Consider the following 13,651-nt stretch of genomic DNA (forward strand, 5'->3'; position numbering starts at 1 on the left):
GGCAGATAGCTTCTCATTGCTCAGTGTTCCTAGATTTTCTGTGCTAAGGGAAGCAAAGGGATAAAGAATACCCTCTTTGATGTTGCTTTCTGCATATTTCTCTTATCCTCCACTTCTAGCCGTATCATTTATTTCTTTATTTAAAATATTTTTCCTCAGCCTCCTGGATACAAGGTTGGTATTTCCCTCAATATTACACTTTTGACTATATCTACGAGCAGTTCACTAATAGCTTGTGGGGTTTTTTTCCCCCTATCAGTCTGCTCACGCACACACAGACATGGTAATGTGGGAGTACTTTATCATTATATTTTTGCAGCACATCTCCTCTCACAAAGGCTGTGGAAAAACAACTTTATATAGACTGTGGATCCGAAAATATTATCAAGCACTTCCCCCATGGAACAGTCAGTCTGTACAAATGCCATGAATCTCTTTACCAGTCTCTCCACATAACTGAACCGCTGGTAGACTCTGAAGCTCAGATTTGATGTCCTCGTGGTAGGATGTGAAATGTCGGGCCCAACATTTTCAGTGGCCTGAGGTGAAGAACAAAAGGGTGCTACTTTCATTCCATGCCCAGAAGACAACTGGAGTAGCTGTGGTACGTTTCTTCAAAAAGGGTGAGGAGATCGGCTTCTCCATGGCACTGTGAGGGAGCAGGCTGACATGATCTGTTGATGAAACCAGACTGCTGTGTTTAACTGTAGGGCTGGTACTATGAGATAAGTGTTGCTACACGTTCTGGTGGAGAAGGGAGCTCAGCACATGATACATTTTGGATAGTATGGTGATGGCACTTGTCATATCACTAATCACCATTGGTCTGCGTGGGCCACTCTAAAGGTAAGCTAGACAAAACACTACTGAGAATCTGTGTGTGGTTGTTTGTTTTTTGAAGCACACATTAGGGTGGCAATGATACACGGATCATATGCACATCATATGATTTGGCACTAGTGGAAATTCGCTTACCACAATGTTACTGAACTTTTTCTGAGTTGCAACCCCCTTTAATAATAGCTAAACAACCTGTGGGAAAAAAAAACCCACACACAATAATTTAGGAAACAGTTTTAAAAACATTTTAGAGTTTTTGTGCTGCATGCGTCCAGAGAAATGCATCTCTGGAGTGTGGACTGTGCTAAGCCATTACCTGAATTACTACACTGAGTGCCCTGGGACTGTGAGGTGCCATAGAAAGGCTAGTCAAGGTTAGGGGCAAGAAAATGTGTCAGCTTCAATCTCACCCGTACTCAGGGGGTGTTTGTGTTTCAAACAAGCCTTTCTGTAGAATAGGGGGGGAAGTTGCACATTTTGGTAAACACTTCAAAAACATCCTAATGGAACCTCCCCCTGCTTTGCACTAGCCAAAATCAAGAGGAACAGCCACTCCAGAATGGAGAGGACCAAGTTGGACATGCCTGCCATTTAGATGTCACACCTGAGAGAATCTCCAGGGGAGAAAAAGAGACACTAACAAGACTGAATACATAGGTGTTCAAAGCCATGCTTTTAAGGGTTGAATCTTCAAGGCCTTGGGCCTAGATGGATGGCTCTGTCAGCTTTCATTCATCCCACCTTTGGGTTTTTCAGCTGCCTCAAGTTGAATCGACCCTAAATAGGGATCACTTTGTGACTTTGGGCCAATTTAAAAATGAACTGTGCCACATATGCCACAGGAGCATTATGGGAAATAATACACAAGCTTGGTCTATGTATGCTCGTCGCTCAAACATCCTATATCTAAATGTCTTCCTTCTCAAGTCTATGCTGCTGGGACTTATGTTCTGGCAAAGCATGGTGAGGAGAACAGTGCTTGCCACTGAGAATTTTAGGTTAATTTCCAACATACGTATCAAGCTTCAGTCACCTTTCCCTTTTTGAGCTATATCGTGCCGGCTTTAATTATAGGCTCTTTCCCCCCATTCTCCTCACCCCATGCTGTGCTCTCTTTTCTCAGCACAGATGTCTCCACATACCCCGTTGTTGTTTACACTCCCTGATTTTCTGCGGCCACATTGTTGCTGTTGATTAGAAGTCAATCAATATGACGGCAATTGACAGGGACCGACTGAGCGCTAAACCATTGATTCACCTGCCACTAGTCTTTCACACAGCTGGCTTCCTTTTAGCTCACTCTATCCAGTGGAGCCCGTCACAAAGGAAATGAAAACTATTTCATTGGCTTGGGTAGTTTGCTTCTGGTTGTTTTAAAAAGACACTGGTGACCTTAGGAGAAGTCTCTGAAATTGGTTCTTAGCAGCCATAGCAGTGAGAGGAACATGGGATTATAATGGTTTTGGGCCAAAATCAAATAGTTTGTCAAGAGGATCATATCGGGGTTTTTTCTGGAGCTGTTCTTATTTGGATTGCTTGATTGCTTGATTGCTTGCTTGCTTGATTGATTGAGTGAGTGAGTGAGTGAGTGAGTGAGTGAGTGATTGAATGATTGATTGAGTGAGTGAGTGAGTGAGTGAGTGAGTGAGTGAGTGTCTATCCTATAACAAGAGATAACAGTGCATGGCACAATTGACAAGATTACCTGAACAGAATCTAAAGCAGTCCAATTATTTTATGGCAATTAAAAACACATTAAGGCCACTACGGACCATTTCAAACAATTTCATGATTCAAACAAAATAGAAGACAGTAAATTGGAGGCCAAATTGATGCCACTGGATGTCAAGGCTCACATGAACAGCCAGGATTTAATGCAGTGGTGGCATAAAGACAATGTCAGTACTAGTCAGATCGCAAAGCAGAAGGCATTCCACGACCAACTGAGGTCTTCTGTGCCCCCAGCAGCCGGCTCCTGAGGGTTTCCTTGTCCTTCAAAACCAGTTTTGGAAGTTAGGAGGAAGACATAGAAATTGAATTAACAGAAATAGAAAATGAATCCTGCTCATTATTTTTTAAGGGGAGTGTGTCTCATCACCATCATCATCATCTTGGAACTGCCGAGCTGGAGGGGACCCTATGGATCATCCAGTCCAGCCCCTGTCAAGGAGGCACAGTGGGGGAATCGAACTCCCAACCTCTGGCTCTGCAGCCAGATGCCTAAGCCACTCAAAAGTATAACAGTGTACTTAGAAGTATGCTTAGAAGTGTGATGATGGACAAGCTGAGGTTCAGCCCCAATAAGGCAAATTATTTTCATGCCTTAGCTTGGAAATGTCAGTGTTAAAGTGAAAACCATAACATTAATTCAACAATTAGTTCATTAGCTAATCATTTTAGTAAATAGTAAATATTGATCCCTTGCAATAAAAGTAATGTGTTGCTTTTAAAAAAAAGATCAATCAAGATGACTAAAAATGACTAACCAGCCCAAAAATGCACTCCTAGGCAACAAATTAATGTTATACGAAACAGGGGTCGTTACTTGTACTATGTGTATTGTTGATCTTGTAATAATTAACAGCTTAAAAATAATTAAAACTTTCAAAAATTATGGACAATGAATTAATTTAAATTAATGAATGTCAGGCTGTGCTTTATTCTCTCTGTACAGTACTTTATATTTCTGCAATAGGTCTCTCAAGTAATGGGCAGGAGCATGGACTAAGGAAAGAACAAAACGTTGGTTAGGAAATTGCAATAATAGCAAGCTTTAAATATTTTTGGTACCATGAAAAAGAAAAAAAAGGGAGCTTGAAAAAAAGATGTAATAATTGTCGAGGTGCGATACTAAGCTCTAGGCAAGTGACAAACATGTAGGTTTAGTCAGTTTGTGTGACAAACAGACCCATCTTTCAAGATCTATAAATCGGGAGAGTGCTGGTCTGGAAGATGTTAATGAATTTATGAATTTATTAATACTGATCTTACACAAGGAATTACGTTAATGTTTATCTGACAGTTTTAATTTCTGATATGTATATACGTACAGAAACTATATATGCATGTAACAATTATTTAATGTAAGCCTTTAAAAAAAAATGTATCTGCCCTATCAAGGCGATGCTGTTCAAACAAGAATCTTATCCCAGTGTGAGAGGAACTGTATGTTCAAACCTGGCCTGCGTGTGTGAGAAACCAGTGGGTCAAAACTAGCAGATGCTGCCAGATCAGTGGCGGCTTTGGTGGGTGCTTTCCAGCCACAGAGCCTTCATGCCAAGGGTGGTGCCTACTGGCCTTAGGGTGCTCACCAACTTCTTTCACCCACCTGCTAGGTATTTCAGAAAAGACACTGTATTTGTCAACAATGGAGAAAACCATTCAGTGTGAAATATCATGAGGCGGCGGTTTGCCACTTGGCAACAAAATGAGCACTGGTTGAAATGTATGACGTTATATGTTTCACCGTATGAATCATACGCTTTCTTCCTTGATAAGGGCATTGCATTTTTTGAGACCATGATAGATTTTATTATGTCCATGGGAAAACCCATGTATTGAGTGTAGAGTTTCACCATCACAGCAGACGACTGGAATTCTAATTATGGTTAATTTCAAGAAGAGCTCAAAACCTAATTATTTCCCTCCTTCACTTCTCTAATGAATCTGGGCAGTGCAAATAATGTGCCATGATCATCGGTACACCAATAATTATCCTGCTTTCTAATAATGGGCCAGTGGTCAGTTCTTTAATTGTCCAGCTTTCTCTCTCTGAGGTCTTGCATTTTCTTGACTTATGTTTAACTTTTGGCAATTATCGTTGTCTTTTAATTGCTCTGTCCAAAACCAAATGTGGGTTTCTCAATAAGGTCAAGCTACTGTCAGGATTAATGGAATAATTACCTCATTTGTTTTACACACATGAGGCAGCTACTAGGACAGCTCAATAAAACATTAGTCAGTTTTGCAGCAGCTTCACATTGTCAATTCATATTTACTTGATCATCCGTTACAGCTCTCAGACCTTCCCTCTGGTATGCTGTTGAGTGACTATTCCTCTCTTCCCCCATTTCATTGTTTGATTATCCTTTCCAATTTAGGTTTGCCTTTAGTGAACTTTTCATTGATTTTTTGGATTGAGGGGAGCATATATTTTCAATTTTACAAGGAGACACTTCATCCTGTCATATCACAGTATGTACACTTGTGAGGAAATACATTGAGTTTTGTAAGATATTTATGTATCTCCTTGCCTCACTTAGTTCAATGCATCTGCAGAAACTGTAACAAATCACACTAAAAACAACACAATGAGCTGCATTTAGGGGAACCCCTCCCCACAAAAAACCCTGCATAAAATCCAGAAGGACTGTGTATTGCTTATGACAAGACAGGCAATAAAATCCACCTGTATTTTATGGTGCCACTTGAGTCTTGAAAAGCTGCCACCTTTTTTTATTTAGAAAGATGTTTCACCATAGAATGTGTATAAAACTGTATTTTAACACTAAATGTATGTGAAAATGCCTATGAACCTCATGCAGCTCTCTCTGTTCTTGATGAACTCCTAGAGATTAATTCAGAAATAATAAAAAAAGATGGAACAAAAATTAACACATGTAAAACACAGAAAGGTTGAGAATAGTTTGATCCATTTAATAAGAAAATTGTCTTAAAACTATGGCAGAAGGATAGCATGTTTGGTGTAATGTAATCTTCTCTGGGTAGGAAAATCCAAGGTCTGGATGCAGCAACAGAAAGCTTTTCCTTGCCTTGGTCAAAAGTCGATTGTTTGTATAGTATGGAGGCAGGCCGACCTAGCAGAACATTTTTAAAAATGTGTTTCAGATCTGCAGTCTAATAAATAATGTTTTGAGCCCAGGCGTAATGATTCGATACTTGCATTTTCATAAGTTTTAAAAAAAATCAGCTATCTCAATGAACTTGCTTAAGATATTCTCTGGAATTGTCTGTAAGTCATTCATTTTGATTCCTCCTGGTTTCCATGACCTACACAATCAATTCCTACTCCAAAGTGGAGGGGGGGGAGAGAATCTTGCAATATATATTATTATCAAAGCTGGATGGCTCTCTGGTTGTGGAGCCAGTGGTTGGGACTTCAATTCCTCCACTGGGCCTCCTGGACAGGAGGGTCCCTGCCAGCTCTGCAGTTCTAAGATTCATTATGCTTCAACTCTAAACATAGTTACTTTTCCATAACATTCCTTGTTTAAGACTATATTGTTAGATATGAAGACGTAAGTAAGGAAAGTCCCCTTCCCTCCCCCAAATATTATCAGTCTACTAGATTATTCCTATAGAAAGATGGACGTATCTGTCTCTTTTGACTGCTGTAATGTTTCATTTTCTGAAGCATATGTTCATTCCATCCTGTTTCCACACATTTTCCTAGAAGCCAGGTGAAACTACTTATGCATTTTAATTCACTTTTTTTTGTATGCATGAAGTAAATGATCATCCAGTTGTATTTCTCCCTGGTATAAACACTTTTGAAAGCAATTCTGCTTCATAGATGTTTTACTTTTTTGTTATATCCTCCTTACTCTATTGTCCATATTTTTGTGTTAAGATTCAGTCAGAAAAGAGCATCCGCCTGTTTGCAGACGTGTGAAAACTGAAGACTGATTCTTTTCTGCTTCAGTGCAAATTATGTCAATTTGCATTAAAATACTAACTTAACACATCTCTCCCCCACCATTATTTGTCTGATTTTGCAACTTGTCATTTTTGCCAGTATGTATAAACCTGACACGCATGCGAACCTCCTCAAGAGGTATTGTCATCCCCAACATTCAGTGTAACCACAGCATGCGCTCCTGTGTGCCTCTTCATTCCAACTGGCCAGGTTTTGTTCTAACAATATTTATAACCTAACCATTTATTTTCTACCCAAGTGACAAATGTTGTGGTCCCATTTAGAAGAAAGAAATGGGCAGCAAGTTAAAAAGGGCCAAGAGTGGCTACAATTTTGTAAATTTATAGCAAATTAGATCTGCACTGGTAGAGTTTCTAGGGATGATGATGCCAGGTGGCATGACCAAGACTCCCCCCCCCCACCAGTGCAGGGACAATACAGAGGCTTGCTTTGGCAGTACTTGCTGGGACATACAATTCTGAGGACCAGAGATGGTCCTTTCTCTGCCCTGATTCTCGTAGCCTTGGCTGGGAAATCACCCATATACCATTTCGCTTCTTATTGGTTCCAGTTCAGGTGGCCGTTTAATCACACGCTCCGAAATGGTCTACCCCAAATTCAAATCTCTATACCAGTGGTTCCCGATCTTGGATCTCCAGATGTTCTTGGACTACAACTCCCAGAAATCCTGGCCAGCACAACTTGTGGGTGAAGGCTTCCGGGAGTTTTAGTCTGGGGACCCAAGTTTAGGAACCACTAATCTATTATAGTGTAGAAGTGGAGGGGTGTGTCTCAAAATTATTTGTGCAAGTTGATTTTGAGGAACAAGTAGGTTGGTAAGACAAGAAACACTCCTTTAGGAATGTGGCTCTGAGCTCTCATTAGAGCAGCCTCTCGATTTCGACCTGGAAGGAAACAGAAAAATCAATGACACTCATTTAAAACTGATGTGCTATAGATGAAGGGTAGTGCACCACTCAAAATCCTGGTAGCCATATTGTGAGCTAATTCAACCACCTGTCTTTCAAAGGCATCTCAAGTAGAACACGTTGCAGTAATCCAGTCTAATAGATTATCAGAATATGGATGCCTGTGACCAGGTTATCTCTGTCCAGAAATGCCTTCAGATGGTAAACTGCCTAAAATTGGTAGCGTGGACTCAGTGCCATGAAAACCTCTGAGATCTCTAGTGACTCCTAAATTGCAAATCTTTGCTCCTTGGGATAGAAAGTGCAACCATCAACAAAACCACCTTCCTTAACACATTAACTATCCACTCACAACACCTCCATCTTAGGGATTTATGCAGCTTCCTTATATTGAAGAAATCTATCTTGCACCATATTGTCAACTCTAACTAGCAGAGGTTCTTCAAAGTTTCAGGCAGGAACTTAGCACTGCCCGGAGATCTAGGTATTTCCTGATGGTCTCCCACTCATGTACTAACCTGGCCTGACCCTGTTTCGCTTCCAAAATCGGAAGAGTCTGGTGTGTTCAGTACACTGTGGTAGAGCAGTGTCAGGATTAATCTTCTGTGCATATTTGGCTCTCATGTTGTCCACTGGCAAATCCAAATGCCAGTTCTAAGCACTTGTGCAGCATTACCAGTCTCCAGTGACAAGGAGAAATCGAGCAGGGTCATCAGCTCACTGAAGGCACTTAACTCCACACATTTGGATGAACCCACTCACTCAGCAACTATATATCAGTGTTAAAAGTGTTCGGTGGTCAAGCAATCTAGATGTCAATTTCCAAGGGGAAGGGCCTCCAGCACACAAACTAACTTGTTTACCTGTTTGTTTACATACTTACCAATTAGAGGGAGTTTGTTGTTCCCAGGCTAGAGTAGCTCCACCTCCGTTTCCTGCCCTTCTCGCCGTGAGGTGATAGACCCTCCATTGTTGGTCCCCATTCTTGCACACACTTTTCAAGATGTAACACCTCCACCCTGGCTCTCTAAGCCTAGAGATCCCTCCAGCCACGTGGGCCAAGGAGAAGAACATTGTTTTGCTACTTTTCTCTTCCTGTATTGACCTGAAACCTTCTGAATGCTTATCTACATGAGTAGAATATTGAATTCTTTCTTTAATACAAAAACAGCCTCCTGAGTGTTATTTTTAAGTGCTAGTGTTTGGTGAGGGGCGGGTACAAAAGGGAACTTCCAGCTAATTCTGCCCAACCGTCTGATGCTTCCTGCTGCGCATTTAGTGGAATTCAAGCGAGTTCCCACAACTCTCAACAAAAAGATGGGGACGATGTTTTAATGTAGACCTTAAAATGTGCATGCTAGTTTTTCTGTTCTTTAGAAACTTTATTCTTGCAGGTTTTTTCAGACCCATAGTAAGTGTTCTAAAAATTATGCTACTTTGGCAGATTTCTGTTATTAAATGCTGTTAGGTACAAGAAGTCATTTCAAGATTTGTCACTGTTTCTCCTGCCTACCCTCTCAATTTGCTAGTGCCCTGAAGTGCTGAAGAGCTATTTATTTTTTTTCATTTGCAGAAAAGCACTTCTTTTCATACAGAGCTGACCCATGTCTGTCCTTCCCTCCCTCCCTCCCTCCCTCCCTCCCTCCCTCCCTCCTTCCTTCCTTCCTTCCTTCCTTCCTTCCTTCCTTCCTTCCTTCCTTCCTTCCTTCCTTCCTTCCTTCCTTCCTTCCTTCCTTCCTTCCTTCCTTCCTTCCTTCCTTCCTTCCTTCCTTCCTTCCTTCCTTCCTTCCTTCCTTCCTTCCTTCCTTCTCCTGCATGGGGAAAAAACTTTTTTTTCCTGTCTGGTAATAGCTTCTCATTTTCTGTCCTTTCTTCACGTTTATTTTCTTCAGATTGTTAGCATCCTTTTATCCTAATCATCTACAATTTTCACTATTATTTCTGCTATGACAAAGGGCTTTGAATAATTTTTAAAAGTATTATTATTATTATTATGCAACACCTTTTCCTCCTTTCCTATTCAGAAATTTACTTTTTTTAAAAAAACTGTTCATCTTAGTCTAGAGTTGTGCATGGTTTATCTATCTTTTATTATTGCAGTCATAACCCAACATTTCTCCATGGGGCATAAGATAGTGTGTATGAATCCCTGGGACAGCCCAAGAGTTTCTCAGACTGAGTGAGGATTTGAGCCAATGTCTCCTCAGCTCACGTTTGTCGATGGTAATCCATGTCTCCCTGTATGCATCTACTCACTGAGTATTGGTTTTTATGGGGTGAATCACATAGAATTCAGTGCTCTCTGGCTCCAGATAAGAAACTGGTACCATCAGGGGATGATTCTGGATTTATTTGTGGAGCATATCAGATTTTTTTCCCACCACTACAGCTACCAGAATTCAATAGGAATTTCCCTAGCTAGAATTCTGGTATTTTTAGCCAAAGGATCCAGGGTGTTTTTAGTATACAAACATGTGCCCTGGCAAGTTTCTCGGTGCAGTTATGTCCATCTAGCATAAAGCAGAGAAATGTGGGAGGAGATTTCTAAGTTACTTGGGAATTGCAAGGTATTAGGAGGCTGGTATTCTCTCTGCCCATTAAGCTGTGTAGAGGGCGCCTCAACTCCACCCAAGTCATCAGTTTCTTAATCCTCTGCAGTTCCCATGGAGCTTAGAAGGACTGAGAAGGGCTTTTGGGGGAGAAATGGGGGAGGGGAAGAGGGAACATTTCTATGCACAGGCAAAAGTCCATCAACGTGCTGTTGAACGTTGGCACAGCAATTCAGCTAGGTAGATTCTGAGCATTTTTGCTTAGGATTAAGCATTTGTTTAGGATTAAACATGACCAACATGAATTTGACCCAACTCCGGTAGTTAGTGGAAGACAGGAGGGCCAGGTGTGCTCTGGTCCAAGGGATCACGACTTAACGACTAAACAACAACAAAAACATCTGTGAGAGAATTTCCTAGAAAGCATGTTTTGGATTGTGGCAGAATCAAGATTTGAGATGGGGACGAAGTGCCATTTTGTCTTGGTTTGTGGGTCGTCAAACTTGTCAACCACGAACCATGAATTGCCCCCCCAGTGGCCCGACAAACCAAGAATCAATTTGTTGTTCTTTGGATCTTTGTTTATTTTAAACAGCATAAAAAGAAAAAGCTCGGCCCCACAGCCTGCCCTCACTGCCTTCCCACTGCCACTTACCTTCCCAGCTGCCTCCTGCTCTGCCACAGCTTCCGCAGAAACAGAAGATAGACTGCTGGAACCATGGTTTCAGTTCCATCAGCCTAGCTTTTGCAAGGAGGAGCAGTGAGGGTTTCCCTTTTGGCAAGCCTGACTGAGGTGATTCCCTGCTGTCTTTGCAAAGAGAGCAGGGGTGGGGGATTGCTCGGGTCTCCCTTCCCTCCTCTTCCTATGCCCCAGTGGAGATAGGAAGTGGAGTGTAGCCTGATCTAAGGGATCTCCCACCCTCACTGTCTTTGCAAAGACAGTGAGGGTGGGGGATCACTTGGGTCTCCCTTCCCTCCTCTTTTTATGTTCAGGCAGGCATACAAAGATGGGGGAAGTGGTATCAAAATGGAATCAAAGCGATTCCCCCATCCCCGCTCTCTTTGCAAACATAGAGGGGAGAATTCCTTTGGTCAAGCTTCCCCTGTGTATGCCGCAGGGGCACAGAAAGACAGGGGAAGCCTGAGCGAAGTGATCCCACCATTTTTTAAACAAGAGTGTGGGATTCCCTTTGGGCAAGCTTTAGCAATCTGCCGAAGGGAAAAACCCCTCTCTGCTTATGCAGAGACAAATATAAAAGGGTTACATTAATTGCTTTGTATTCGTTGGGGTCTCTGGACCCTAAGAACACAAAGCAACAAACATCTGACAAATCAGGGATATTCATTGAACATCCTGATTCATTTTTGTATTCGTCCTTATGTCTTATACAATGACATTCCAGTGGCTGTAGAAGTGTTCTCATGTTAAAAGCAAGCTAAATCCAAGGGCAAAAATGCTGAGTTCACACTCACTTGTGCTGCTGGAAGATTCTTCTTCTGGAACAACCACCAACTTTCCTGGCACAAAAAGACCTTATCAGAATGGAGAAGAGATCTTGATGAGTTGCTGTTTATGCAATGAGGAATCTACTGTGGTGGAGGTTCTAGTATCAGGCACATTCAACCCCCCTGTTATCAAATACTCACCAAAGAGCTTTTGATGTTTTCTTAATATAGTTGCTGCTAACCATCAGTTGCAGATGGGCAGTAATACAGATCGCTTCAGTCTTCATGATGGGGCTGCTTCTCATCATTTCTCTAATAGATTGCCGTGCTGTTTACGAATGGATATGTACTGCAGAAAAGCAGTGGCCAGCTAAATGCTTTGTAGCTTTATAAAGCAGACATCTTTTGAATTAAGCAGACTTCATTTCTCCATTTGGTTGGCCTGCAAGAGAGCTGGAAATGTTCAAATGCAATATTTCTGTACATTTCATTTATTTATCTGTTATAGACCATGGGTTTCTTGCCATTATTTCACTGGGACATCCAGAATATCTTAAGGAAAATCTCTCTCTTCCCCCCCTTTTTTTTTCCAAACTGGAAAAAAACAAGCAAAAAAAAAAAAACCCACCCAAACAAAACAAGAATAATCATACCGGGGGTGGGGAGGGGGAGATGTAAATGTTTCCCAGTTTCAGAATTCCAACAATATTCTCATCAAGTTGAAGTTTTCTATCAAGTTGAGAACCCTCTTTTAAGTTCTGGATAGAAATTTGTGTATTTTTTGGCATACACATTTCCTGATACACATTATTTTTATGAATTTTTAAAATATATACGTTTCCAAAACTATTTGTCCCAGTAACTATACTGTCTTTGGGCACATTTCTCAAAAACATACACTTTGTTTGGTTCTGCAGACTTAGATGTATGTGAATATCATTCCAATCAGAAGTGAGAAAGAATCAGATCAGATCATCCTGATGACAGGAAATCAAAAGATTTGTTGTTTAGTCGTTTAGTCGTGACCAACTCTTTGTGACCCCATGGACCAGAGAGCACGCCAGGCCCTCCTGTCTTCCACTGCCTCCCGGAGTTGGGTTAAATTTATGTTGGTTGCTTCGATGACACTGTCTAACCATCTCATCCTCTGTTGTCCCCTTCGCCTCCTGCCTTCACACTTTCCCAACATCAGGGTCTTTTCCAGGGAGTCTCCTCTTCTCATGAGATGACTGAAGTATTGGAGTCTCAGTTTCAGGATCTGTCCTTCCAGTGAGAACTCAGACTTGATTTCTTTTAGAATGGATAGGTTTGTTCTCCTTGCAGTCCAGGGGACTCTCAAGAGCCTCCTCCAAAAAGATATGTGCCTGCTTTTGTTAATAGTTTCAAGCCATGTATTGACTAAATTTGAAAAATATCTAGGTTTGGGAAAATTTGTTTTCCATCTGTCTAGCATGGAAATAATAATGGTGAAGAAGCTCCATTAGACCGAAGCATAATTATGTCTTCTATCCCCAAAAGAAATCTGCAAATTTCAATAAATTCTTAATTTGAAAAAACAAACTACAACAAAATTCTTACTCATCCCTGCTTGCCACTCATGTCGACTCACATAAAAGCTGAATACAAGCTCCTGATTAAAATGTTCCCATACAGCCCCAAAAGACTTAAACATAAAAAAAAAGAAAATGCTGTTCTCCATCTGATACTTCCTATCAGTACATTTAATTTCAGGCTTGACAAACTTGCTGACAGACGCTTGCAATAGCAAGGCTTGTCATTAGTCATTTGGTATTTAAACGTTGACGGAAAGATGCCCTTTGAGCACTGTCCTTTCGTGTGGGAGGCGAAATGGAGATTGGTGCCCATGACGTTTATCTGCCTTTTACGTGGGAGAAAGCACAGGCAATCTCGCCCCCCCTCCCTCCCTTCTAGATCCTCCAGCGGTCAGCTCTCCTGCTGCTCAACTTCTCTCTTCTGAGTGCCTCAGCGCTGGAGGGTGCCACAGAAGATGCTCATGCTTTTACAAATTCCTCATCTTCCTTCTTCTTCTGGCGAGAAAGTGCTCTGCCATTAGAGGCACACCTGCCTCTAAAATGGCCTGTTTCAACTCAGCCTGTTTGGGGCAAGAAAGCTGTAGTACCTCATAGACTGAAAAGGAAAGGCACTTCTGAAAATTCCATTGGCAGGTAAGGAATAATAGAGAGACAAACAGACAAGCACCCAGGATGAGT

The sequence above is a fragment of the Pogona vitticeps genome, chromosome 1 (genome assembly GCF_051106095.1).
Source record: "Pogona vitticeps strain Pit_001003342236 chromosome 1, PviZW2.1, whole genome shotgun sequence".
In the NCBI taxonomy this organism is placed as follows: Eukaryota; Metazoa; Chordata; class Lepidosauria; order Squamata; family Agamidae; genus Pogona; species Pogona vitticeps.